At 32.1% G+C, this 27,733-nt stretch overlaps 1 long non-coding RNA gene across 1 annotated transcript; it reads left to right on the forward strand.

Annotated features, from left to right (window-relative positions):
• The first annotated feature begins 1,643 nt into the window (after window positions 1-1,643).
• Window positions 1,644-27,587, forward strand: LOC128200422 (uncharacterized). The gene is made up of 3 exons (XR_008252722.1): window positions 1,644-2,180; window positions 3,383-3,528; window positions 27,520-27,587. It is a non-coding gene; the product is annotated as an uncharacterized LOC128200422 (long non-coding RNA).
• The last annotated feature ends 146 nt before the right edge of the window (window positions 27,588-27,733 follow it).

The following is a 27,733-nucleotide window of genomic DNA, read 5'->3' on the forward strand; positions in this document are numbered from 1 at the left end:
TAATATGGTGGAAAGGTATTTGTGGTTCCACTGAGTTAAGCAAAGTAGCGATTCGTATTCTATCAGCTCCCTGTACTTCGGCAGCCACTGAGCGTTCCTTTAGTATCCAAGGCTACATACATAATAACAAAAGAAATCGACTTACAACTGAAAGAACTGAAAAAATTTCATTCATTTGTTATAACTGGAATCTTAAACATAAAGCTGAATGCGAGGACATTCAGTTTAATGAAGAAAATACCTTAGAAGCTTTCATTGAGCAAGTAAATGAACATAACAGTTTAGACGAAATAGAGCCTTTTTTTTTTTTTTTTTTTTTTTTTTTTTTTTTTTTTTTTTTTTAACGTGAGGAAATCTTCCAAAGACCTTCCCAACTGCCGAAGGGAAGGCAGGGGGGGTGTGTGGGATTTTTACCCACTAAAACCTCACGACGTACCTCGAGGCGCATATGTCGGGTCCCCGGGTTCCCGAGTTGAAGACGACCGGAGCCCGACGCGACGGCCCGCCCTGTAGATGTTGTAGGGCAGGCCACCTCTCGTGTTTAGGATGGGGAATGCCCTTCCCATCCTACCGTCTCAGGAGGCACACGGGTACGTGCGCATACCTCCTAGGGAACTTAGTGGGGTGTGCCTCCCTCAAGGCTGCACCCCGGCCCTAGTAGGGAGGGGGGGGGAAGCGGAGTTGGGCGCGCCCCCTCTCCTTCGCCTGACTCGACGGCGGCGCATGGCGGGAGCGGTGGAGGCACTCTCACGCTCCCGCTCAGCTGCTTCCTTCTGCGACATCACCGCGTCACAGAAGGTGAGTACGGCTTTCCACGACCTCTCGCTACTGACCATTCTCCGAACTACATTCGGCAGCGAGAGGTAGACGAAATAGAGCCTATCGAACCTATACAATTCATCGCTTGTAATAACTCTGAATCTGACAGTGATTGACTGTAGTTTTACATTTTACTTTCATCTCTTTCTTAATAAACTCAAAATCAAATTAAAAGTTTTTTATTCTGTAGGCTGCATAATAATATTGTCTATGTCCAGTATAGTGGACGTCTTGCGGCTGAGATGACGATGATGAAGTACAAAATCATAAACACCCAAAAATTTGGGTGTTTATGGGGTTTAAACCCAATAAACCCAAAACACCCGGTTTTTACCCACCAGACTTTAAACCCACCCAGGTGGATTGCCCATCTCTAGCTACAAATAACAGTTAGTTTTTATATTGTATATAATTGTTATTGGAGTCGATTCAGAGGTGCCTTTTTTCTAAAGTCATCTCTAAAATTAAAATTTCAATTTATTATAACATCAAAATCTTTATTCTAAGAACCAAAATGAACTAAATTTCTAATAGATTTATTATAAATTTATTTTATGATGGTGCATAAGACAGTAATTTTGCGAAATTACCAAATTAAAATATTAGGTTAAGAGATAAATTCAGAGAAATGGCACCTCAGAATCGAGTCCATTAAACCAAAAAAAGAGAAGGACCTTCTATTGTATTTTGTTGTATTTGTGTTTATTATAAAGAGTAAAATTTAAATCATCAGCAATCTTAAGAACTATTGACTATTCTACGCGTGAAACTAAATGTTAAAGTGAAAAGGAGAGAAAAAAAAATTACACTCTTATACTAACAGGCTAATAGTATTGTGAATTTAACCATCTTAAAAAATGTTTTCTAAAAATTCTAAAAAATTTGAGCCCACTATTTTCACATTTTCTTTCTATATTTGGGGAAACTACAGTTTTATTGGTAAAATTGTAATGATTCAGATTTTCTCACTGTACATTACGCAATACGTTTGTTAACTCTTGGTTGGTTAATTCTCTAACCAATTTTGGTGTTTCTCTTTTTAATCGACAGGTGTTCTTTTTTGTTGAATAAAACCTCAAATTATAAGCAACTTAAAAAGGAGAATATAACATTTTAGTCGCATGAAAATGGCGAATTAAAAACATTTATAAAAAAGAAATATAGCTACTCAATAGACGTTTTTGTTTGACTAGAGCAAAAATGAACTGCTAATGAAAATATCGGCTGGCTCTCGAACAATGGCTTTGTAATGAAACACCGAAGACGGCCCTGTATATTAATATCTTCGAATATCTAGTCATGCGAATAATAAACAGATTGCAACGTTTTTAATCGACGTTAACAGTATAGAAGGTTCACAGGTAGATATATTTAACCAACTTTAAAAAGGTTTTTAATTTGGTCGCATTTTATATGTTTGTCTCTTCAGAACTCCGTCATTGATGAACCGATTTAGAAAATTTTATTTTAACTGAATATTTTATATTTTAAGATTGGTACCATAGAAATTTTATTAAAATCGGTTTAGTAGTTTGATTTTTAAATAAAAATAGTTGATTTGATGTTCGTGTTATATTTTTTTTTGAATTCAATTTACGTTTAATTGTTATTTGTATATTTATTATTCTACTAATATCATACATGTTAAAATTTTTAAGGATGTTTAGATATGTTTATGTTTCTTACTCAATCATGCTTAAACTACTGAACAGATTTTAATGAAATTTAGTACACGGGACAGTTATATCCTAAAATATAATTAAGTCGGTTATATCCTAAAATATGTACCAGAGGGAGACTTTGTACAAAAGTCGATTGCTTGGGTACCTCTATCCCATTCGTGTTTCAACCGTGAAGCAGCTGTGTTTGCATGGCTGTGTTTCGGTTTGAAGGGTGGGATATAGCGTGAATTTACTGGATACAGAGGAATAACACCGGAATCCTCAGGAATGGCAACGCATGGGGGGTATCATGGGCGAAACAGTATACTCTGTTATGTCCATGGTACTGCTCATGTCTATAGGCGACGGTTACAACTTTCCATCAGGTGGACCGTCAGCTTGTTTGCCATTCTAAGTTGTATAAAAAAAAATATAAGAAAATTTATAAATTTATTTTACATACTGACGCATGTCGGCATTGTTTTTTAAAACAGCTAATGTGGAACATACTTATGTTAATTTAGGTACGATTTTAATTATTCTTTTCATTTGTATCAAGAACATAATTGTACATATGAACATCAAACTAGTAATAAAAAATTACTTCATGCCCGTATCATTCTATAAATGGCTTGTACGTGCTAAGAAAGAATAACAGGCGATTGTCTCATAAAATCATAAAATTTCTTAATTACTTTTTAAGCGATTTTGTAGTAGACCTGTAGATACTATACTTTAGATATTTAATAAATAAATATCACAGGAATTTATATCATCTTGTTTCAAACTAAGCAGGTCGATCTCCACGTGGCCTTTTATTTCAGTTATTTTTTTTACTTTAATTATGCAGTGTGGACACATGTCGGGCTATAATAAAAAAAAAAAAGTTAAACGAATTTCAGGGTATGAAGGTACAACTGTGTCTTTGTGCGTGTAAATGATATGCCTACGATATAAAGGTCTACATAAAGGAAATTTATTCTATTTGGTCATCCGGTGCCGAAAGGATAAAGAAACCAAGTCAAACAGTTCTTCGGCCTACTCTCCGGTATGTATTCTATAGATTATAGCGAGTCGCGCAAATTTGTGAGGTATTCTAGATTTTAAAATCCATGGATGTATTTCAGTTTCAAAGGATGAAATATGGTAGTGCAATTACAGGGTACAGAGGCATAATCCCATAGTGTTATTATATGTGGTGTGTTAGTAATATGGACTACCAGTCCCATTGCTAGCAATATGCCTTATCAGGTCGACCTCCACGTGGTCTCCCCTGGAAAACATCGTGCTGAATTCCAGGTGTATTCGTTATGATGGGCTAACTGACCTACCTTTTAATTCTCACCTATCATTCCTCACTGGTGCCCCGCCAGTGTATACCGATAGCGCAGGCGGCGTTACCATTCCATTATCATCCATTAAAAAACCCCATATTCCTCTGGATTGTAATGTTTATGGTGTTGTTCATATCAATATGCCATTCATTGCCAGTAATTGTCATTACCGCTTTCCATCAGGTGGACTGTCAGATTGTTTGATATGCTAAGGTTTACAAAAAAAGGTTTTTTTTATACAACTTAGAATGGCAAACAAGTTGACGGCCCACCTGATGGAAAGTGGTAACCGTCGCCTATAGACATGAGCAGTACCATGGACATAACAGAGTATACTGTTTCACCCATGATACCCCTCATGCGTTGCTATTCCTGAGGACTCAGATGTTATTCCTCTGTACCTTGTAAATTCACGCCATATCCCACCTTTCAAAGCGAAACACAGCTATGCAAACACAACTGTTTCACGGTAGAAACACGAATGGGACAGAGGTACCCATTATAACAAACTATATATAACAGAAGGTAACCTTGGAACCTTATACCGAGTCATCAGAGTAACGTAGTAATAGTAAGCTAATATTCTCCATTAATGCGGAGAGGCCGGTGCGCAGCAGGGAAATGTTAATGGTTTGTTATGGTAATTAGTGACACGACACACATTCACATGGTTTACACAGATTGTCTCATCCCTCGTTAGGACACCCTGTGTTATGTAACCAGATAATATGCAGAATCATAATACGTACTTAGATAGAGAAAATATAAAAATAAGTTTGAAAAGATTTCATTTCCTTTCTATACTAAAAGTCTGTTATATTTCGGTTTGAAGGCTGAGATACAATAGTGATATTATAAGGTACGGCAACATAATTTGATAGTTAATGGTGAATTTGTCAAGAATGGTTATTTATTTATAATTTTTTTTATACAACTTAGAATGGCAAACAAGCTGACGGCCCACCTGATGGAAAGTGGTAACCGTGGCCTATAGACATGAGCAGTACCATGGACATAACAGAGTATACTGTTTCGCCCATGATACCCCCCATGCGTTGCCATTCTTGAGGACTAAGGTGTTATTTCTCTGTACCCAGTAAATTCACATTATTGTATATACTAATGAATAAATATGACAGTAGAAAACAAATGTACAAAGACAAATTTAACTTTATAAGAATTTTCTGCAAGCAAATCCAAAGTGGAAGGGAGCATAAATGTCAGCGGGTAAAGCGGTGTACAATATTGTGACAATTTACAAAAGAAAAGAATTAGGCAAACTTGAGTTTATATCTAATCAATTATATTATATTTATTTGTATACATATATATAATATATATATAAATATATAAAAATGAAAATATATATATATATCAACCATAATCCTATATTAATATCTTATTTATTTTATACTTTATTGTATACACACATATATATATATATATATATATATATATATATATATATATATATATATATATATATATATATATATATATATATATATATATATATATATATATATATATATATAAATGTCAGCGGGAATGTAGAACTGTGTACAATACTAAGACAATTTAACAACGAAAAAGACCTAGAAAAAGCGTTAATGGCTGATATAAAATACATATATACATACACTAATATACAAGTATGTTCATAAGGATAGAAGATGTTCTTTAAGCAGTGTGAATGGTAAAGGACCCGCTACAGGGTAAAGACGGGAGGATGGATTTTGAGGATAAGAGACTTCATCAAACGTCAGAATATATCACGTGAAATTTTATAAATAAATTATATTTGATAATTATATTTCTTAGTCTAGACTGTCAAAAAGAGCAGCCCTATGTTGTCTGCATTATTTCTGTGCAACAGTCGTGAGGTCGTTGGCCCAAGCATTGTAAACATTTCACTTGCATTGTCAATAAAGCTCTCGCAACGAAACGAAGGCATTTTGTTTATTAATATTATATTTCTATAATATAGAGGCATGCATAGAGGACTAGCTTTGCATTTATTCTTGTATCATCAATTTACTGTGAATAAATTACTACTATTATTAAAATTATTTCTAAATGTAATAATTAAAAAGTAATTACTAAGAAAAACATTATTTTTACGTGCGCAATACTTTTACTCAGATAAATGGTCCTTGTGGTTTAAAAAATGTCTCGATTGATCAAAAAAATGTTTAAAATATACAATAAAATGTTAAGGAGAGTACTATTAAAAAATAATAAGTGTAATATTTTTATTTTAACTTGTTTTATTCATACATTAGGAAAAATTTTCAGTGTACCCAATGTATCTGTATTTTTTATACTTTATTATTTTCGTTTCACAATTAAACAATTACGATTTATGAACTAGTTATGTATAAATTTGTTTTTTTTTTCTATTGTTTTACTGAATTAGGTGTTATCTTGCGAAGATTACTGGTTATTTGGTTAGAATTATTTTATTTAATTCCGCTACTATTAATATGTGTGCGGTTGCCAATCCTCGAAAATTGACTACTATTTTTATTACCAGAAGTTCTCTAACCTTATTAGAACGTTTTGCGACAAGAGTTTCTCCTCTAAACGAGACATGTTCAGGCAGATTAATAGACCGCTTATCTTTTTTTTTATTGAAGTGTTATTTTACAATTTATGTGCATCTTCAAGCAAATTAATAGATCACTTCTCTTTTTTGACGTGTTCTTTTATAATTTATGTATTTATTTATAAATTTGTACATATTTTTCAAAAATTTTGTCGATGAAATTTCTAATAGGAAGGAATATATTTTTATTGACCTTATTGGGTCAATGTACGAAATTCTATCAGCTTTGTGCGCATTTTATCATAAAATACGATCTTTTAAAAAGTTAAGTGCATGTCACAAGCAGTAGTTCAAACAACAAACTCGAGCTATTTGAAGTATTATCCTATTCAGGAGCTATACAGAGACTGTATTATCAAAAACAAAATTGGAAAATGGTTTATTCAAGCAAGAGTGTAAGATTCTCTTGTACTGTACATATGTAAACGGATATTTATATTTTGTAATTTATAATGTTCGTTATTTAAGAAGGGGGTGCGTTAGTTGTTTGAGAAAGCGTCAAGGGTGTCCTTCTCTAGAAATCTGTCCGACTCTAGAATAACGCATACGGCATACGGGTATGCGACCCCGGCCTCCCGAGCCGCTGCAATGTCCCAGTCCTTTCTGCAACTGCAGTGTTCCCCCCTCTTTCCTTTCTCATATAAGTCCTTTCTTCCTCTTATTTACTAATTTCTTTTACATATTTCCAAAGTTGCCTTCCTTTTTTTCTAAATCCTTTCCTTCATATCGTAGGTGGAGGAAATCACCAACAAACGCATTCCCAAAGAGGTTTGATCGCAGGCACGCGCCTGGTCGTAAAAATATAAGCTAAATCTTTTTGTAATATGAATAAAAACCATATTACACCGACTCTAAATAATAATTGGGATAAGGGTAGGAAGATGATGATGATGATGGTTGTTTAATAAAGGGATTTTTCCTTATTATTTATTTATTTACATTAAGTACAGGGAATTAAAAATAGAAAAGGGGTTTACCCTATAAAAACTGTTTTTTTTTTTGTATGAAAATACAATAGTTACATATTGTTTTGTATTAGTGTATATATATTTTCTAGTTTTTACGACAATCTGTTCGCTGCAAGTTGTACTGCTATGGAATAGTTTAGCAGTTTCTATACGAAATATACAATCTTTGTCGAGTTTTAAAACAAAAATTAAGAACTTTTATCAGAGCAAGTTGTCATCTTCTTAATTTGTTTATTTGTATGGTTAGCATACTTATTTCTTTAGATATCTAAAAATTTTATAACTTTACGTTTTATATCTATATATGTCAGTAGGTATGTGTTTATATACCTACCTACCTATAAAAATAGGTGTTTATATACACAAACATATATAAGTTTTTAAAAATGATAGAATTTTCATCGTGCCTCCGATATCTTTATAATTACTTTTTTCCATCCAAAGGTTGCTTGGAAGATATCGCTTTTAGCAATAAAGTCGCCAAAGTTGTTTTCTCACTATGATCATTTATTGTAATTGTTTGTATCTATAATAAATTTATTATTCTAATTTTTCAGAAGAAATAATAAAAAGTATTTATGTATATAAGCGGGATTTCAATGGTGAATGAAATGGTGAGCATGGAGTTAGATCAGTCGGTCCATTGTGACGGATTCATGAATAATCATAGATGGTTTCCAGGAGGAGACCGTGTAAAAGTAAACATGATGTCCTGTTATGTTGAAAATCACGCGGACTCCGGTACTTGCAATGGTGACTAGAGTGCCCATTACTAACGATTCCTTCTCATGCTAGACAATTCGTCTCATAGAGACGAAAATGGAATGGAAATCTCGCTTGCGATGCCAGTATACACTGACAGAGTCTGAACCACTAAATGAAGAAAAGTGAGGATGAAGTGAAGTTAGTCATTGTGAAGTCGTAAAAGAGCCCAGAGTTAACAAACAAACTCACATTTCGAATATCAGTGATTACGTATTTTCTTCGAGTTGGAAGTTTTCTGTGCAAACTTCATATTGAGAATTGTAGGCACCTAATTTTAACGCATGATTTCTAAAATTAGCATACCCTTCCTTTGTTGTCATATCCTCGTAAATAGGTGTTTGTGATTTGTAATGTACTTATAACACAAAGACAAGACATAAACTTTTGTATTTCAGATATTCGGAGTGCAAAGTTTATGCATCGAGTTTCTGTATAAAAGTTTTCTCCCTTGTTTGTACATATTTTCCTGTTATTTCCGATGTAAATTGATCATAAGGTAGATATTTAATTATAGTATTTGAATTTTTTTATAGCTAATTCACATTCTGCTGGGGGACAGTAACCATTTTAAATAAATTGCAATTATGTTAAATGTTACATTTGTAATAATGGCGGCCGAAGACGGAAAATATTCTTGATGCTGATATCAATTCATTTTTACATGAATAATTATAATTAGAATAAATTCAAAGTTGGCGAAAAAACATATAACATATTCACACTTACGCGCGCGCGCGCGCGCGCGCACACACACACACACACACACACACACACACACACACACACACACACACACACACACACACAGAGAGAGAGAGAGAGAGAGAGAGAGAGAGAGAGAGACACACACGCACATGCACACACACACATATGCACATGCACACACACGCATGCATGCACAGGCACACAGAGACACATATATACACGCACGAAACAATACAGTAAATATTTTCGTTATTTAAGAAATCAACTAATCGTGCTGTAACATATTGCGTTCATTGGATAAACTAAAAGTTTATCCATTTATTGTTGTAATGTTGATATTGAGACCATGATACATTTTATTTAACTGCATTTAACGTTCCGCTATATAAAATTACATTAAACATTAAAATAAAATTATTACATCAAAGAACGGGAATAGCTTTAAGCTGTTTTTAATAAACTATTGTTTAGTTCTATTTTGATCACAATAATAAGCGCTACTAGATATAATGCCCCGTAATAAAGCAATATCCAAGAGTAAAATTAGAACAGACTTACTTGTATTTTGTTTTTGCTTCATTGATGTTGCTAAAAGTTAATACACGCGAGAAAATTAATTATGAAAATACGCATTAAAATAAAATCAAAGACAAATCTATATTCTTTAAAGTGCCAGTAATTACTGGTACTTAAAAGAAGACACAATTGGCTTTATATTGAAGACTAATTACTACAATGAATTTATGTCTTGGCAATATGGCAATACGTTGGCAATAACGAATGTAATGTTTGTTTTTTATTGATAATATTAATGTAACTCTTTCTGTTGTTGGCAATAAATGTTTTCTTTCTCTTTCTTTCTTCATGCTTAACAAGAGGATTATAAATTGTATTTTTTTTTAAGCGTGGATTGAAATATCGTCAACTGACCCTCGTGGCCTAACTCGAGACACTTATAAGTTGTGTATGTTAGGAGCCTTTTCTCACACACTACTTTGTACTTGTATCAAAGGGCGTGTGAGAAAGTATAGGTACTATTTAACCACCAACGCTTTTATTACCCAACCGCTCTCATTACTCCACTCTCCCCTAAGTACATAAAGTATTCTATGTGCTAAGTTATGATATAACCTATCCGTATATCAAATTTCATCTTAATCCGTTTAGTAGTTTATGCGTGATAGAGTAACTAACTTGAAAATTTATAGATAAGTGGCCACGCAGAAAATAAAACTCACATTTAGAATGTAATTAGTATGTAATAACGAGTAAGGAAAAAGTTAAAAACGATGTCTTTATGATAAAATATCTATGTATACAATTCAGAAACTATTTATACCAAGCCTTTAATTATTTAGAACTAGAACCCTAAAACTCCGCTTTTTTTTGCTTTATGCAGACAAATGTTAATGTCTCTTAATGTTAATCTCGATACAATAGCAAAATTAATTTGTCTAATAATTTAAATAATTCTTGTCCTTTTTGCTAGTCTCTACAAAAGTCGATTGCTTAGGTACCTCTGTCCCATTCGTGTTTGTACCGTGAAGCAGTTGTGTTTGCATGGCTGTGTTTCGGTTTGAAGGGTGGGATATGGCGTGAATTTACAGGGTACAGAGGAATAATATTGAGTCCTGAATGGCAACGCATGGGGGTATCATGGGCGAAAATTATACTCTGTTATGTCCATGGTACTGCTCATGTCTATAGGCGATGGTTACCACTTTCCATCAGGTGGGCCATCAGCTTGTTTGTCATTCTAAGTTGTATAAAAAAAAATTAAATCGCATTCCGAATGGGCGGTAGAATTATATAAAATGACTATTGAAAAATGCTCGTAATTAAGTGCAATTACTTATAAATATTCTTATGTAGTTTAATAATAAATATTCTTATTCGAAAACCGCTCAAATGTATTTAATTAAATTTTGTAAATGTTTATTGTTTGTCTTAACTTGAGACACAAGATAGTCCTGTCCTATCTTCAATATTTTTATGGAGCAAACGACGTAGGTGGAGACAGTTAATATAAATTATTGTGTGCAGTAATGCGCTGAGTACATAATAAATAATTTATGAAAGTAGATTACACGTATGCTCAAGTTGTTTTCATCTAAATTATCCGTAGTAATTAGTTTAAAAAAGGTACGACGTCTTCCCACATTCGAGGCTAATAAAACCTAGAACTGCGGTCTTACATATTGAAATGGAACCTGTATTTTATTGGTATAAGGTTTTCCATCTAATGAGTTACGTACATAGATAAAATATATTTTTTAAACATATAAATTATTATTATAGATTTATAATTATAATATTTATTTTTTAGTTCAGTCCGACAGTACCTCAAGTCGGATTTTTCAAAACTGCAACAGAGTATAAAAAATGATTGTGACTCGCTTACTACATCGTAGAGTACGGAAAGCTGTCATCTAGTAAGTTTTGTCAGCTGCGAATGAAGGTAGAAGAACCCTTATATGAGTAATAGTACTATTAAAAAATACAAATTGAATTGAAATTATTTTTGCAATTTCGAAAAAAATTTACTAATTTAAAGTATTACATGCAGTATGTAATGGGATAAACAAGCTCAAGTGGTAAAAGTGCGTCTGTAGAATTGGTAATATCGACCGTAACAATGCCTGTTTCATGAGTCCACCTGTGTCACAGTTAAAGTTGTTTGAGCAGTGTTGTTCCTATTCTGTACGGAATATTACAGAGAATGTTCGAATTTTATTCAAAAATTTAATTGTTCAAAGAGGAAAGTTTAAAATAATTTTTAACTTCTCATATAAGTCGCGTGATTATAATAACTATTGTTTTTCATTTTGAAACATTTTAGAATATTTGCAGATATCGATTAAAAACTGAGGCAAGTTGCATAATTTTATGAATATACTGTTCATGAACACTTAGATTTTTTGGTAATGAATGAAAATGGAATATAAACCACAACTGGACTATTGGTTTCGTTGGCGGGCACCAGTAAAAGGTGATACATGAGGAAGAAAGCAGATCAATTGACTCACCTTGACGAATTCAACAAGAATTAATCACGATGGTTTTCCGGGAGAACCGCGTGGAGGTCGAGCTGTTTGGTATATCAGTGATAAATGCTAAGTTTCGGTTTGGTATTCCCACAAACCACAAATTGTATTGCTTTCATTTAAAAAGTTTATTACATTCTAGTAAGCCTATTTCTTAAGCCATTGTCATACCTAAGTGATCAGTTTATGTGAGCTATAAGTGGAATAAGATATAGTGGAATAATAACATAAAACTTATACTAAAACTAACTACATGTCGGCTTACTCTTTTACTACATTTAGATTCATGAGAATAGTATATATATATATATATATATATATATATATATATATATATATATATATATATATATATATATATATATATATATATATATATATATATATATATATATATATATATATAAAATGGCGATGGCGGTGTGGCCTCGATATAGAATAGCCCATTCCATTCTTTACCGTGGGTGTTCTAAGAGGCGACTGAGGAAGAGCAAGGGATGGGTAGCAGTATCTCTCTTCAAATGTTTCCAAAGCCTAACCGCGGTTGCCAATCTGCCTGCCAAGTGTAGCTACTACTGGTGAATCTGCCTAAAAGGGAGGCTTACGTACAGCACAGAGTTTCTTGTGAAGTTTATGGTGCTGTTCATGTCTAAAGTTCATGGCTACAATACCCACTTCCCATCAGGTGGGCCTTCAGCTTATTTGATATTTCATATTCTATAAAAAAAAACACATAAGATTATATTATAATGATAGGTACGAGTAGATTATAACTGGTATCGATTTTTAGTTTAATATATGTTATCTCAAATATTATATTGAATTTAATTCAAACAAAGTCGCGGGCAGTATCTAGCCACCTACTAGTTTTCATCTTCGAAATGCCAGCCTTGTCAGTCATCCGAGAAATAACTATTCGATGTAGTACCGATCGTAAAACCACTTTGGCGTACGACATAACGCGCCCACAAGCTCTTTGTAGAGTTACGACCAAATAAAATTTACCTTTCGATTGGAATGAGGAAGGAGAGGGGGTGATGGTATTTGTCATAGATATAATCTTAAAATATATAGATAGAGTGTCTCCATAGAAATGCTTCGAGAAAAACGGGTCGGCTTTTTTCATACAATTTTGCGTGATAAATAGTTATGAGTGATTCCTTTATAACTTTTATATTTATTTTGAAATATAATTTCTGCATCTTTTGAATGCGTAAACACTCATTTTATTTATTAAATAATACGTTAAGATACAGTTCATGCGTAAATATATAGAACACTTATAAAAAAACGAATCAGATAATGTGACAATTAGGTTTTTTGAGGCTCGATGCTCTATCTATATAATACAATTATATTTAATAGATATAATATACATAGACGGCGCAAGTATTTTTATATGAAAACATAGTGAAGCTATCGTAGGTTTTGTAATATTACAGCGTCAATAATTAGTAACGTTACTAAATGTTACAAATTTTTGTTACCTACTGAATTTTACTGAACCTTTCATGAACCTCATTGAAAATACCGTCTGATTTGTTTGTATAAGTTTTATTGTACACTACTTTTTACCATCGACTTCGTTCGTAATTGGGATATGTCGATTGACCGGTATATAGGTAGCCTATATCTTTTTTTGTACTATGTAATACGTTTATTTTTAATTTCATGACGTTTGAAGGTAATAAACAAAGAAACTTGCTTTCATATTTTTAATATTAGTGAGAAAATAAGGATTCATATCCTAATTAGAAAAAAATACCGGCAATGTACCTGTATAGTAGTCCTTTAAACTTTTTCGACATAAATTTCAAATGGAAACTCCAAATAGCATTATTTGAGTTTATTTTAGTTTTTGCGTAATGTAGGTACATACATTATTCATATTTGTAGTGTGTATTTTTTTCGCAATTTTAGGCAAATTTGTTGTCTGCAAAATTTTGAAAAAATGAAATTCTTAGGGAATTGTGAAATGGGCTTGTAGAAATTTGGTTATTTTTTTGACAGTTTTCGTATTTGTAAACTGTAAGGTGACAAAATAGAGGGCCAGAAAAGTTAATTGTAGACAAGGGCCTTTTTGTTGTTCACTTATGCTTGTGAAATCGTATCAACTTGAAATTAAAAGAAATTACAGAGTACAGAAGCATAACACTAGTTCGGGGGAAAGGGATTGCTAGCAATGGAGTTTGTAAGCCCTATTGCTAGCAATATAGCCTATTAGGTCGACCTCCACGTGGTTCTCCAGGGAAACCATCGTGAACAATTCTTGTTGAATTCATCATGATGGGCTAACTGACCTGCTTCATCCTCACCTATCATCCTTCATTAGTGCCCCGCTGGTGTATACTGATAGCGCGGGTGGGGTTACCATTTCATTATCACTCATTAAAAAAAAACACTTTAGTCCTCAGGAATGGTAACGCATGAGGGGTACCATTAGCGAAATAGTATACTCTATTATGCCCAAGGTACTGTTCATGTCTATAGGCGACAGTTAACACTTTCTATTAGGGTAGTCGTTAATCGTCAATATAATTGCCGAATTTTGTTGGAGAAAAAATATTTGCCATTTAGGTAAAAATGTTAAATAATACCTGGCAATCCTGGAGCTTGCAAGATAAGCATGATTAAGTGAAAAAAATAACAGAACACGTGTGCTTAAAGTCTCTTTTTGAGTATGTGACGCAATTACACAGCCAATTCTGATAATTCCCTTTTCAATTACTACGGTTTAAACCACATGGTCCCATTTTCTAACATCGAATCTGAGGTTTTTCTTTGTAAAGTACTGCTCACTGCGAAATAAAATCTACTTGCAGAAACACGATTTCAAGTTTCAAAATAAAATATTTTTAATTTTATCTATTTACGAAATATCTTTATGTAAGTATAACTCAATGGTTGTTTTATTAGTTTTAAAATAAAAATAGTTCGAATCTACTATACTACTACTAGTAAATCTAGACAGTTAACACGATTTTGTTACAATTGTTAGGTTATTCGGTTAGGTTATATAAATAAAAAAAAAATCTCTTTTTATTTGCGTAAATTATAACAGAATTACTCATCATCATAATTATTATCAAGGCCATTATCTGTATTTACATTATCGGTTCTGAAACACCTACATCCACTGACTCTCTCCACTTATTTTATCTAATGGCGGGTCGACCTACACTGAGTGTGGGGTCGCCATTCAAGAAACTTTCTTACCCATTAAGAAAATTACCATTATGCCAAAAACACAAAAAACTTGGGTTTTACATAAATTTTGTAATTCTAAGGATATTTATGAGCAAACACTAATTAGAGTCTATATTTTATCGCAATCGTTAAGCACCCAATTACGAATACTAGGGATGAGTAATTAGGTAATTAGTAAAGGGTTACAGGTTACCCTTTAGTGTTCACGGCGAGGGCGGCCGACCGAGAGCACTGTCTACTAGGCCGTGGGAGGGCGTGGCTTGGTTAGGTTTGAACTTTTTACGGAAGAAATCGAGACAGAGCAATGACCCTTGTTACTTTAGTTTTCTTGTAACATTTTTATCAAATTGAACACAAGTAAAATATTACAATATACAGAATTAAATCTTAATAAATGAATAGGATCATTTAAATGGCATTTTCTATCAATGTAACTAAATATTTTTTCAAAGACATACGAGTAAAAAAATGATAAGAAATTTGAACCTCTATACTAACATGGTGTGCGTATTTGTGTGAGTGTATCTCTGTGTGCAGTGAGCGGAGAATATGGATATATGTGAGTTCGTGTGTGTTTTTGTACACCACGGACACTTCGTATAAAAATGCCACGATTCGTGATTGTCACAACTGCAGAAACCAGTACGTTACAGACATCTGTACACGTGACAATATGTGCGTGTCAAGTTAGGGATAGCGCGGAAAAAGCGCGAGTTTATTTGTTGTATAATGCGAATTGAGCTGTGACATCTCAAATATTGTATCCTCTATCCTTCTCTGACATCTGTCGTTATTGAAGCGTAGACTAAGAACAACCATTAGAGTATGGTAGCTGACGCGTGTTTGAGAGGGGGTAAGGTCACATCGCAGTGGGAGACGGGGAGGGTCCATATTGTACTTTAGCACTATTATTTATACTGTGGTTTTAGTGTACATATCTATTGACGAAAACCGTCTTGATTTTAGTTTCCTGTGTCCTAATACATTTTTGTATATTTTTTTTATTTTCTCTCTATTCGTGTCTCTGTCTAACGTAGCATTACAGTATAGTTATATTATTTAGTAGACCCGGAGGAGTACAACTTGATGTTAGTGATCTTTATATGCAAATTTAATCGTAAAGGTTTGACCAATTATTTAAAACGAAACATGACAAAATTTAATTTAAGAGAAAGATCGAGGTAAATATGTACGTAAGTCTTTAATTTAGATAGGCGTTGACGAAAACGTTTGACCGATGCTATTATGCAGATAGTTCATATACGTGTATGTATTTTGAAATGTATTAAAAACTTCGCTTTAAGACGTATAAACTTTTAAGTAGAGCATGTCGCTATTCTACCGCTCTGGGCAAAAATATTTACCGTCTTTTGTAATGAATGACCCTGCTAAGTTGCAGTAAACTCATTTTGGCCTGGTATTTTTAATAGGTAAGAATGGAATGGTAATCCCACCTGTGGTATCGCTATACGCTGGTTGGCCGTCAATGATAGGTGACGATGAAAGCAGTTTCGATTGTGTATTTAAAATAAAAATTGTTTTTCATTTTAAGTTTCATAAAAAGAAGCTGGCCAAATTCAAATTAAAGGTAAACTTATATTCTATGTATTAATCAAGGATATAGATTGTAATGCATACGAAATTTAATTAAAAACTGTTAAGCTGATTAAACGCGATTGAGTAAAAAACATCAAAACATTTTTATTAACTTTTATTACTCGACTTGTAAGATAAGACTTTCTCTGTCTAATATCTTGAAAAAGACAGGAATAGAGTGTGTGTGCGTGTCTTTGAGACGTCGTAATATAATACTCAAGTATTCATATCAATTGTAACTTTTACGTTGAACATTATTCACTTAACCCTTTTACCGAAAATTCTTTGAATAATAGTATTTTTACATATACAGTGGTTGTACGTCAAAGGATGAACAAGCTTTTTTGGCATTCGAATAACTCTTTTCAACAGCTGCCCATTAGGACGGACCGACACCTTTATCGCTTGGAATTTTTATTTGTAACTTCACTTCAGTGCTTTTAATATTATTTCTAACTAGTAATCCGGTTTAGCTTCGCGCGGGTAGATGGAATTTTCGAAAATAATATACATGAATGTAATCAGGGTATATTTGGTTTTAGTTATAGAATATATGTACTGCGATGATTCTACCCCTGGGGATACACAGAGGTAGGGTCATGCGTTGCCATTATTAAGAGACAAGATGACTTTCTTTTCCATGTGGTCCCGGCATAGAATAGGTCACCCTTTCCTTTCCTGTGGGTGTCGTAAGAGGCGACTAAAGGAACTTACTGGTAGAGGGATAGGCAGCAGTGTCCCTCTTAAAACATCTCTAAAAGCTTAACTGCGGTTAATAAGCCGCCTGCCAAGCGTGGCAACCACTGATAAAAACTCCCCTTATGGGGAAGGCTTATGTCACTCAGTTAAACCCTTCACTGCTAGTGAAGCGTTTAGCACTAAGTTGTGTTGGATAGTTAACGGCTAAAATGAAGATGTTTTCGTACCTTGAAATTTCACAATCATAGTGGCATCATTTTACACTTAATCTTCAGTACTAATTGTATTTATAGCTTGGATAGAACTAAAGAAAGGGGAGAAATTAATGTCTTTCGTCTAAGTAACATTTGTCTTTAATATGTATATTTTGTACGTCTAATAAAATTGTAATGAAGTACCACCTGTCTCCTTACTAATTATAAATGTGACACTAAATCAGTCTGTTCAAATTGCCTCAAGTAACATTTTATATTGCCTGCTACATTTTAAATTTAATTAAGTATAAGGACCTAAATGGCGGCCTAGACAGTAATATTAACTCTTAAAGTTTGGATACACTGCGTAATGAAAAATCAGACGACGGACATAAATTTGAATCTAGCACATCTAGACGCGAGATTTTTTTTGTCTAGAAAATAAAAGATATATTTATATTAGAAAATCCATGAATTTTATATAATAATTTGATATAGATGTGAAATGTAAATATGATATTGTATTCAAAACTGGCGATGGTTAGCACAAAATATTTTACAAATTGTTGAAAAGCACTTACAAGTGTTTTCAATCAATTTTTAAAACTAGGTACATTAATTACTTTGTTACCATGTTGATCAATCAATAAAAATATTTAAACGATAAGCAGGAATAACAATAATAATTATAAAAAATTAACAATAACATCTATTAACTATAAATTAACAAGAATGTTTCCCTAATTGGGTTGCTAAAGGCAAAAGTCGAAAATAGCTGGACCTGTTCTGCTGTTTTTTTCTTCAAATATTCTTTTGAAGTCTGAGAAAGATTCTTATGAAGAGAAAAAAATAGATAAATGCTCGGGAAACCGTAAAAATATTATTTTTATTTTTTCTGTAATAAATGTTGCTAACTGCCAATTTTTTTTGAATAAACACCTGTCGGGTCAGTTAGTAAATAGATGATAATTACATGTTATAATACTATAAATACTCATGATACGTTATTTTTTATTAATTGCCCAATAATTTGAAAAAAAAATTGCAATTTTTTTTATAAACTCACGTTAAATTTTAATTTGAATAGGGAACACTTTTTTAAAAGTTTTCGCTTCTGTGAGACTTGGCAGCCCTGGCTGTATATTGACCAGATGTTTATAAATATAGTTTACTTATCCTAATCTCTTAAATAATTTTAAATACCGTGTATTCGGTAGCTAAATTTCTTTAGACCATCTAAATACAATAGAACCAAATCAACAATGGGCGCTTGTTAGTACAAAAATATAGTTAGACCAAATCTCTAGTGCTATGTTTTATTTTTAATACGCTCAAGGGCACGTACTAATAATTTTACATTTTGTACGAACATTGCGAATTATAAAATGAAATTTAATTTATTAAAATTTATAATAATACAGCACACAAATAGCGAAAGTTTTATTTTTATACATACAATTAAACTGACCTGTTTGATTATGAGTGTGATTGAGTATGATATGAAGTATGATTGAGTAAAATCATCTAAACATACTCTTAAGGAAACTCTAATTTACTGACTGTATATAACCGATTTAAAAAAGAGGGTTCTCAATTCAGTTTTTTTATTAGTGGATTTCAGCGGCAAACGGAATAATGATAATAAGGTAATATAATAATTACATTTAAATGGTAATAAGGTAATAATTACCCTATAGACTCTCTCGTTGCATTGTTTATAGTTTATAAGAGATGGCAATTAACATGAGGATTCAGGTAAACTTGAAAATTTGTCTAGGTTATTGACCTGCGAACGTTACACTGGCCGTGGTATGACATCGCTACATCTGTCCACTCGTGACCACTTGCAATTGTCCAAGGAGAGGTCAATGGAAACATTCATATTTTAATGACACACATCTGTTAAGTTCTGTCAAAGTTAAAATGTATAGGGGAGATATTCACATTACATGTGTTACATCATGTGAGGTACGCTTAATCAGGGGGAAATGGGTAATTTTAAAAACATAATATAGAGAAATTAAATATTTTATTTGTTATATTAATGCATAATATTTATTTAAACTTTAGGTCACATTGAAGGTCTATAAAAATATGGCGGACTTAACATCGAACGGTGTTCTCTACCAGTCAACCATTGGGTAAACAGAGAAATAAGGCGGTGCATTATTAAACTGAGGAAATATAATAGGAAATATTAATATTTAATACATATATATATATATATATATATATATATATATATATATTTTATAGTATATAAGTATAAAATATAATTGTATATTATATATATATATATATATATATATATATATATATATATATATATATATATATATATATGTACTTAAAATTTCTATCTGGCATATTTGTTCTGATATAACGATTGTAGGTTATTAACACGATATTTAAAAGTGGTTATCTACTTCTAAAATAGGTTGCGGGCAAAAGCTAATTAAAAATATAGGTAGGTTTAGTTACCGTTTAATTTTTATTTTAAACCAATACCTTTTATGCTTCAAGTAATTAGGCACCCGCGTTATTTGTGGTCGCAGGGCGACTGAAATGTCGCTTGTAAATCAAGGGTTTTAAGATTATTCGCAGTTACAGCCATCTGTTTCTTAATTTGTGTCGGGCACAACGTTTTTATGTTTTTTATTAATACTTATGTTTAATACGGTACGCTGTTTAGAGTAAGGTTTATGGTAATGGGATTAAATTAACATGTTTTATCATTTAAATCTAATAAGGGTAACCCCTTACTTATGGTACACTTCATATATTTCATATACATGTAGTTGAAAACATTACCTTTAACGATGAATTCTGGCAATGAAATTGAATATTTTTCTCAAAGTAACACGAGTCGTAAAATATCAGATAATTTTTGAGTTATTTATACTTACTTAGGTTTCTAATACACGCCATAATGCCATTGTTTGTGCCATAGTTTTTTTCTCTATAAATGTTTTATTATTATGTTTTAATGGATTCATGTTTATCTTTATATAATTTTTCAATCAATTCTTAATTTTGCCCGCTTTGATTCCTATAATTCCTTAGGCGATGAATTTGATATATTCCTTTGATCTAGACCCAGTATCAGTTATTAAATTTAGCTAATACAAATTCTTTACATATAATATGGTGGTTCGAATCGTTGCTGCTGTAGTATATTGTTGTATTATTCGTAAAGCAAGATAAAATTGAAAAACTTTTTAAAAGTTATTATGACGAACAAAAAAAGAATAAGTTATTGTTACAGACAGGAATTAGCAGCGAACTTTAATAAAGGGCGAGCACAATAGATTACTATAGGTTTTTATGCCTGAAAAAGCTTATTTCTTAATAATAATAATAAAAAGAAAATGTAAATGAGCCTTCAGACCCTCTTTACAACGCATACCTTTTAATGGTGAAGATGATTATTCATTTTTGGCTAAGTAATTGTACACATTCTCAAAAAAATATAAATTATTATATATATATGTATATTCTTATTTATTTACAGTGTAAATTATATATAATACATTTATAAATATTGTGAGTGGTGTACTTATTTCTGACAGAGACTTCTTCCTGTCAAACCAATACAGTGGAAAACATGTCCTTAATGGACACGTAAAGTGCACAACTGCTGTATGAACAACTATTAATACTGAAAAAAAAATATTATTTAGAATACGAATTAATATTATACAACAGTTAAATGAAATATTAATATATATTATAATATTAGATAAATACATAAATATAATACCTATCTACTCATATATACTGGTAGTAGTACTCGTATATAATAAATGTTTAAATAAATTAATATACTAATTAATATACCCATATAAAAATTTTTGTTTAATGATTTTAAGATTTGACAGTTAATATTGGAATAATGAAAATTATTGAAATATTATTATAAAAAAAAATTAAGCACAGAAATGTGTTATTTTTTTACATTAAAAGTATAATATAAATGTAAAATAAAAATTAAGTTATTTAAATAATTTTTAAATGTATAATTTCAAGACAAAAAAAAAATTAAATGAAACTACACAATCAGGATATTAGCTGTATTTGACATTTATTTAACAATCTTCACACTGTATTATCTAAGGGTATTATACAAAAAATGTTCGTTAAAATGACATTGATATTATATCGTGTTTGATTTTGTGTAGCAATAATTTAATTCTATTTTTTTTTTTGTGTTTGTTACCTCATTATTTAAGCAGTTGTAAACCGATTTGGATGTTTTTTTTCATCTGAAAGAAAAAGTTTACAGATTGGTTCCATAGAATATATTTAATAAATTTTATAAAATCTTTCCACATTTTAATAATTTCAAACATTGTTTAAATTATAAAAAAGTAAAGCTAAATAGAATAATAAAAAAATTTACTATTAATTATTTGGTACAAGAAGATATCTCAAGCACACCCAAATTAAAAAAACTCTTACAATTTGTTTTAATTAAAAAAATCAACTCAATTGAGAGTTTTCATTTTATAGTCTAATAAAAAGCACGTGGTTTTAATATTTGTGTCACTATTTCGTCTATTTCTTTTAATAATGTCAGATATGATTGTCTGATCCAATATATAATTACATTAATACATCAGATTTTTTTAAAAGGATATCTGGACATCACCCCTCTGAGTTTGATATTTATCTTAACATTAAGAATACATGTAATGTATTATTATAATATTATACATCGTATATCAATATATCTACCAGAGGGAGACTTTGTACAAAAGTCGATTGCTTGGGCACCTCTGTCTCATTCGTGTTTCAACCTTGAAACAGTTGTGTTTGCATGGCTGTGTTTCGGTTTAAGGGTGGGATATGGCGTGAATTTACTGGGTACAGAGGAATAGCACCTGAGTCCTCAGGAATGGCAACGCATGGGGGGTATCATGGGCGAAACAGTATACTCTGTTATGTCCATGGTACTGCTCATGTCTATAGGCGACGGTTACCACTTTCCATCAGGGGGGCCGTCAGCTTGTTTGCCATTCTAAGTTGCATAAAAAAAAAATCATAATATATTAAAAATATTTATTTACAATTTGTGTATGTTTGTTTTATTTGTTTTCTATTTACCTTGCACACCTTTTTTCCTGTGCCTTTCCAGCACTAGATTACTCGCTAATTATTTTATTTCTCGCTGCATTGGGTTGGCAGGAAGAGATGAGAAGTTGTTAAACTAATCGCTTTATCTTTTTTTCAAGTGTAATAAAGAATATATTTGTAATTGTATAAAAAGTTTAAATCCATTGTTTCTAACGCGAATTGTTAAAGAAACGCTCTTCTTGTTTTTGTGTTCCTGGAAATGTACAATTTAGTATTCTTCAAGTCGATGGTAAATATGCATTTATTTTTAGTGAAAACGCACGCTATATTAGATATTTATAATCAGATATTTCCATCAAGCGTAAATACATTTCCGAATATTTCTTCTACACCACTGAGGTGGCAAACAAGCATACGTCCCACCTGATGGTAAGCGGATACCGTAGCATATGAACGCCTAAAATACTAGGGACCGTCTCTAAAGAGGTTTCTTTAGAGATAGCAATTATCTCTGAAGAAACCTCTTTATAAATAAAAAATGTTCTGCAAAAAAGTTCTACATTATTGTCGCCGAGCTTCCGTATGTAGATTGCAGTGTGAATAAGTTCTTATGTTATTTGATAGCTCGAGTTGTATTGTTGTTACTTTAGCCATTAGCATCATAGTAAAACACATTATATAAATTTGTTAGCTCATATGCGTAAAGGTGGCTGTATTGTACCTCAATTTAGATCTACAGTACATACAGTACAGAATCATCCAATTTATTAAATAAAGAAGCCTCCAATGTTTTTTATTAGATAAAACGAAGCAGATGGCTTACTGTGTAAATGTTGGCGACACACACAAGTATGTGTCTTTGTGTGCGAGCTATTTATGTGTGCGTGAGGGTTTCGCTGTACCAGTATGAGTAGCCTGTTGCGCTTTATTTTATGATTATTGCCTTGTTTCTTACTAAATTGTTTTAAGGTTCCATATCGTTTGGCAGGCTGTTTTGTCTACTTAACTTCCGCCACGGTTTATTTACCTTCGAGACGTCCGAGGTATTATGTCTATTGACATTTTTCAGAATTATACATAGACAGGGTAGGCCCAGTATAAGTAACGAATATTTAGGTGTTTCGATTACGTAAACACGTATTGTTAGGTAGGTGACGATGTATTAAATTTCCTTTTTTTTACAAATAGTTTTTCAATCGACTTAAAAAAGGATGAGCTTTTTAATTCGAATATATTCCTTCTATGCATATTAAGTACGTAATATTTTCACAAATTTTTGCTAATTATTTTTAGCATACATCCTATTTTGTTAGCTTTATTTTTAAAATTATGATTTATTATTTTATTTCTATAATAAAATTTCTATAAGGTACAGAAATATACAAATAGTTTAACTTTCAAATTTATATCATAGAACAGCTAAGCTAATGAACAGTTACTCAGAGTAAGTTAATTACGTATTATAGCTAAGTATTAAAAGAAAAAAAAATACTCATCACTGATAATGATTGTTATTTAGTATGTATATATTCAAATTAATACACAGGACACGTAGTTTATTTTAACTAAACAAAGTCCGTGAGTAATTGTCTGTCTACAAATTACTGCTCAAGTGAACTATCGATAGTTTAATGTATTTAAATTATTTAAGAACCGTGTTTACAATACAGACTATAATCCGATACTAAAAATCCGAAAATTCATTTGCAATGATAGCGTGTATGAATTCAAATTAGTACATAAACCAGAAACCTAGTTCATGTAAAGTTCCCGAGTAATTAACGTATTCAAATTATTTAAGAACCGTGCTTACAGTACAGACTTTAATTCGAAACTAAAAATCTGAAAAACGATTTCAAATGTTTAGATAGTACGCATAAATGCAAATCAGTACACAGAATAGAAACCTAGTTCCTATAAAGTTCATGAGTATTTGTGTGTCAAGAAATTTCTATTAGAAGAGAACTGTATGGCATACCTACTGTGTTTAAATTATTTAAGAACTATGCATATAGTACAAGTAAATTTTGACACAAAAGTATTTACGGAACAATAATGTATAATCACAATAATAATAATTGTCTACAATAATTATAATAAAGAAACTCTATGCCTAAATCTAATACATAACCTGTTTTTTTATGTCACTGAGGTAGCAAATAAGCACATAGTCTACCTGATAGTAAGCGGTTACCGTAAGCTATGAATGCCTGCAATACTAGGGGTATTACGCGCGCATTTTTAACCCTGAAGAAACATCTTTACCTCTTTTTTGAAGAATCCCATGCTGTAGTCTCTTGGAAAAAATTGGACAGGGATCTCATTCCATAACCTGAGCGTTCGTGGGAGATAACATCTCTGAAACCACGTTGTACGTGACGATCTAGGGTATAAGGGTAAACTCCCTGTCAATAGCGAGTCATATGATAGTAGAAAGTGGTCTGTCCTTTCCAATGTAATGGCTAATAAACATTAATACATCTTCGTAATTTTTTTCATTTACAAATATTAGAGGGATTATTTACTTGTTCTTTTTAAATAATGAATTCATAAATAGTAAACACATGCCAGTGCAACGGGTATGTGGGAGTTCAAAGGTAATTTAATTTACTCATTATTTAATTTAATTCATTCTAGGAATTTAACTATATTTCTTTTTCGAGTGTGTAAACTGCTTTATTATATGCAAACCCTTGGAAAATCATTGTCCTGGAGGCATTAACAAACGTACAAATAGTTTAAATTTGTGTACGTTTTGTGATATCTCTTTAATTAATTGCAATTCCCTTAGCTATAAACAATGATAGAGTTTATTTTATATTAGGTTTCTTATGTCTCTCTTTTCACTTAAAAGTTTCCTCTTGTCGATGCAACTAATGTATGCGTTTTTTTTTCCAGCCAGGCTTCTTATACGTATTAAATTCATGTCGTGTGCTCTCAGAATAAAATAGTCCACCTCTTCCTCTCACATGAGTGTCGTAAGAGACGGCTTAGGGAACTTAACAGTGAAGGGGCCCATTCCTTAACTGTTAAGTTCCCTTAGTCGTCTCCTCCATCTTGCAGCATCTCTCTTAAACATCACCAAAAGCCTAACTGCGGTTACTAACCCGTCTGCCAAGCGTGGCAGCTAATGGCTAAACCCCCCATATTTATAGAGGAGGCCCATATTCAGCAGTGGACGGTTAACGGCTTATGCTGATTTAACCGTTACTGTTTTTTTTTTCGTTTATTTGGGACACACTGTATTGGAAATATTTGTCAGTTTCCAAAAAATTATTCAGCGTGTTATCTTTGATTGATTCAGATGGTGTTCTGTCACCGAACTGAAATATTAATCATACCACAATCCTTACTAATGTTATAAATGTAAAAGTAAGTTTGTTTTTTCTTACCTTTTAACGCTTTAATGACTTAATCAATCGCTATGAAATTTAACATACACTTATAATATGGGGTAGAGAAAAATATATGCTGCTTTTCTCCTAGTCTTTTATTATTATTATTAATTAATTTTATAGATACTCTTTATAGTTTCCTCCAAAATATTACAATAGTAATGTTATTATTGATATAAACAATTACAAGAAATAATCACAATGAGAAAACAATGGTCGTCCTTATTGCTAAAAGCGATCTCTTCCAGGCAACCTTTGGATGGAGAGAAGTAATTATAAACAGTTTTATAGGAGGCACGATGAAAATTCTCTTATTTCTAAATAGGGAGATGTTATATATGTAAAAATGTAAATATAATATCCCTACTGTACTAATATACCATTTGAATATCAAATATTATTTTGTTGTCTACGAGTATATTTTATCAAGAGTTAGTTTTGCCACGTGTTCGAGTTGTAATCCTTTTTATTCCAATCATGAACTTCGAATTCCAAAATAAATGGAAATTTATTTATGAAAATAAATTTATAATTTGTAAACAAAAAAATACGGGTAAATGAATTCTACGAAATTCAATCGATCGCACGAAGTAATAACTTGATCCTGTTATTAATACAATAACAGCGTACGCACATAATACCGGTTAGAATACAAACAGAAAATCCATTTGCCTAATGAATGTAACCATAGTAGATTGCAATGATAGTATCACGTTCCGGAAAATCATTTTTAGGGTTCCGTACCAATAAGGTTCATCATCATCCTCCTACCCTTATTCCAATTAATATTTGGGGTTGGCATAATATGTTTTTCTCTTTTATTCTTCTCTATTATTATATTATAATTTACCAGAGGGAGACTTTATACAAAAGTCGTTTGCTTGGGTACCTCTGTCCCATTCGTGTTTCAACCGTAAAGCAGTTGTGTTTGCATGGCTGTGTTTTAGTTTGAAAGGTGGGATATGGCGTGAAGTTACAGGGTACAGAGGAATAACAACTGAGTCCTGAATGGCAACGCATGGGGGGTATCATGGGCAAAACAGTATACTCTGTTATGTCCATGGTACTGCTCATGTCTATAGGCGACGGTTACTACTTACCATCAGGTGGGTCGTCAGCTTGTTTGCCATTCTACGGAACCATCAGCATATGAGTTTAACTCGTATCCGATCGATTTTTTTCATATCACAACCGGCTATTACGTGACTGTGCAAAGGGTTAATCAACCGTCGGCGTTTTCCTGTACTTGCCTCGTGTGGAATTCCAGCCTAAGATGATCCCTTAACCCTGCCGTTGCTTAGTGAAATAGTAATCTAGATGGGATTTTTAAGCATATATAAGAGGGTCATGCTTAACTGGACCCATGGACCCATTAGAGTTTATATTTGCTTACCATTTGATTGTGCAAAAATTGCGAATCAATTCAAATGTTGTAATTTGACATTTTGTTTCAGGTTCATACGAGGAATATAGAAGTTTATATACCTATAATATGTATTATATATTGTACTAGCTTATGCGCATTTTGACTAGTTTTTGTGTAATATGTTTAAGAATAAAAAAATATGCGTTTCCTCTTTTATTTATTTATTTATTTTTTGGAAAACTTACAGCTGAATACATAATCAAATTTATATCTATGTTAAGCCATGAATCGCTTTCACATTT

The sequence above is a fragment of the Galleria mellonella genome, unplaced genomic scaffold (genome assembly GCF_026898425.1).
Source record: "Galleria mellonella isolate WM207_F2 unplaced genomic scaffold, CSIRO_AGI_GalMel_v1 utg184, whole genome shotgun sequence".
In the NCBI taxonomy this organism is placed as follows: Eukaryota; Metazoa; Arthropoda; class Insecta; order Lepidoptera; family Pyralidae; genus Galleria; species Galleria mellonella.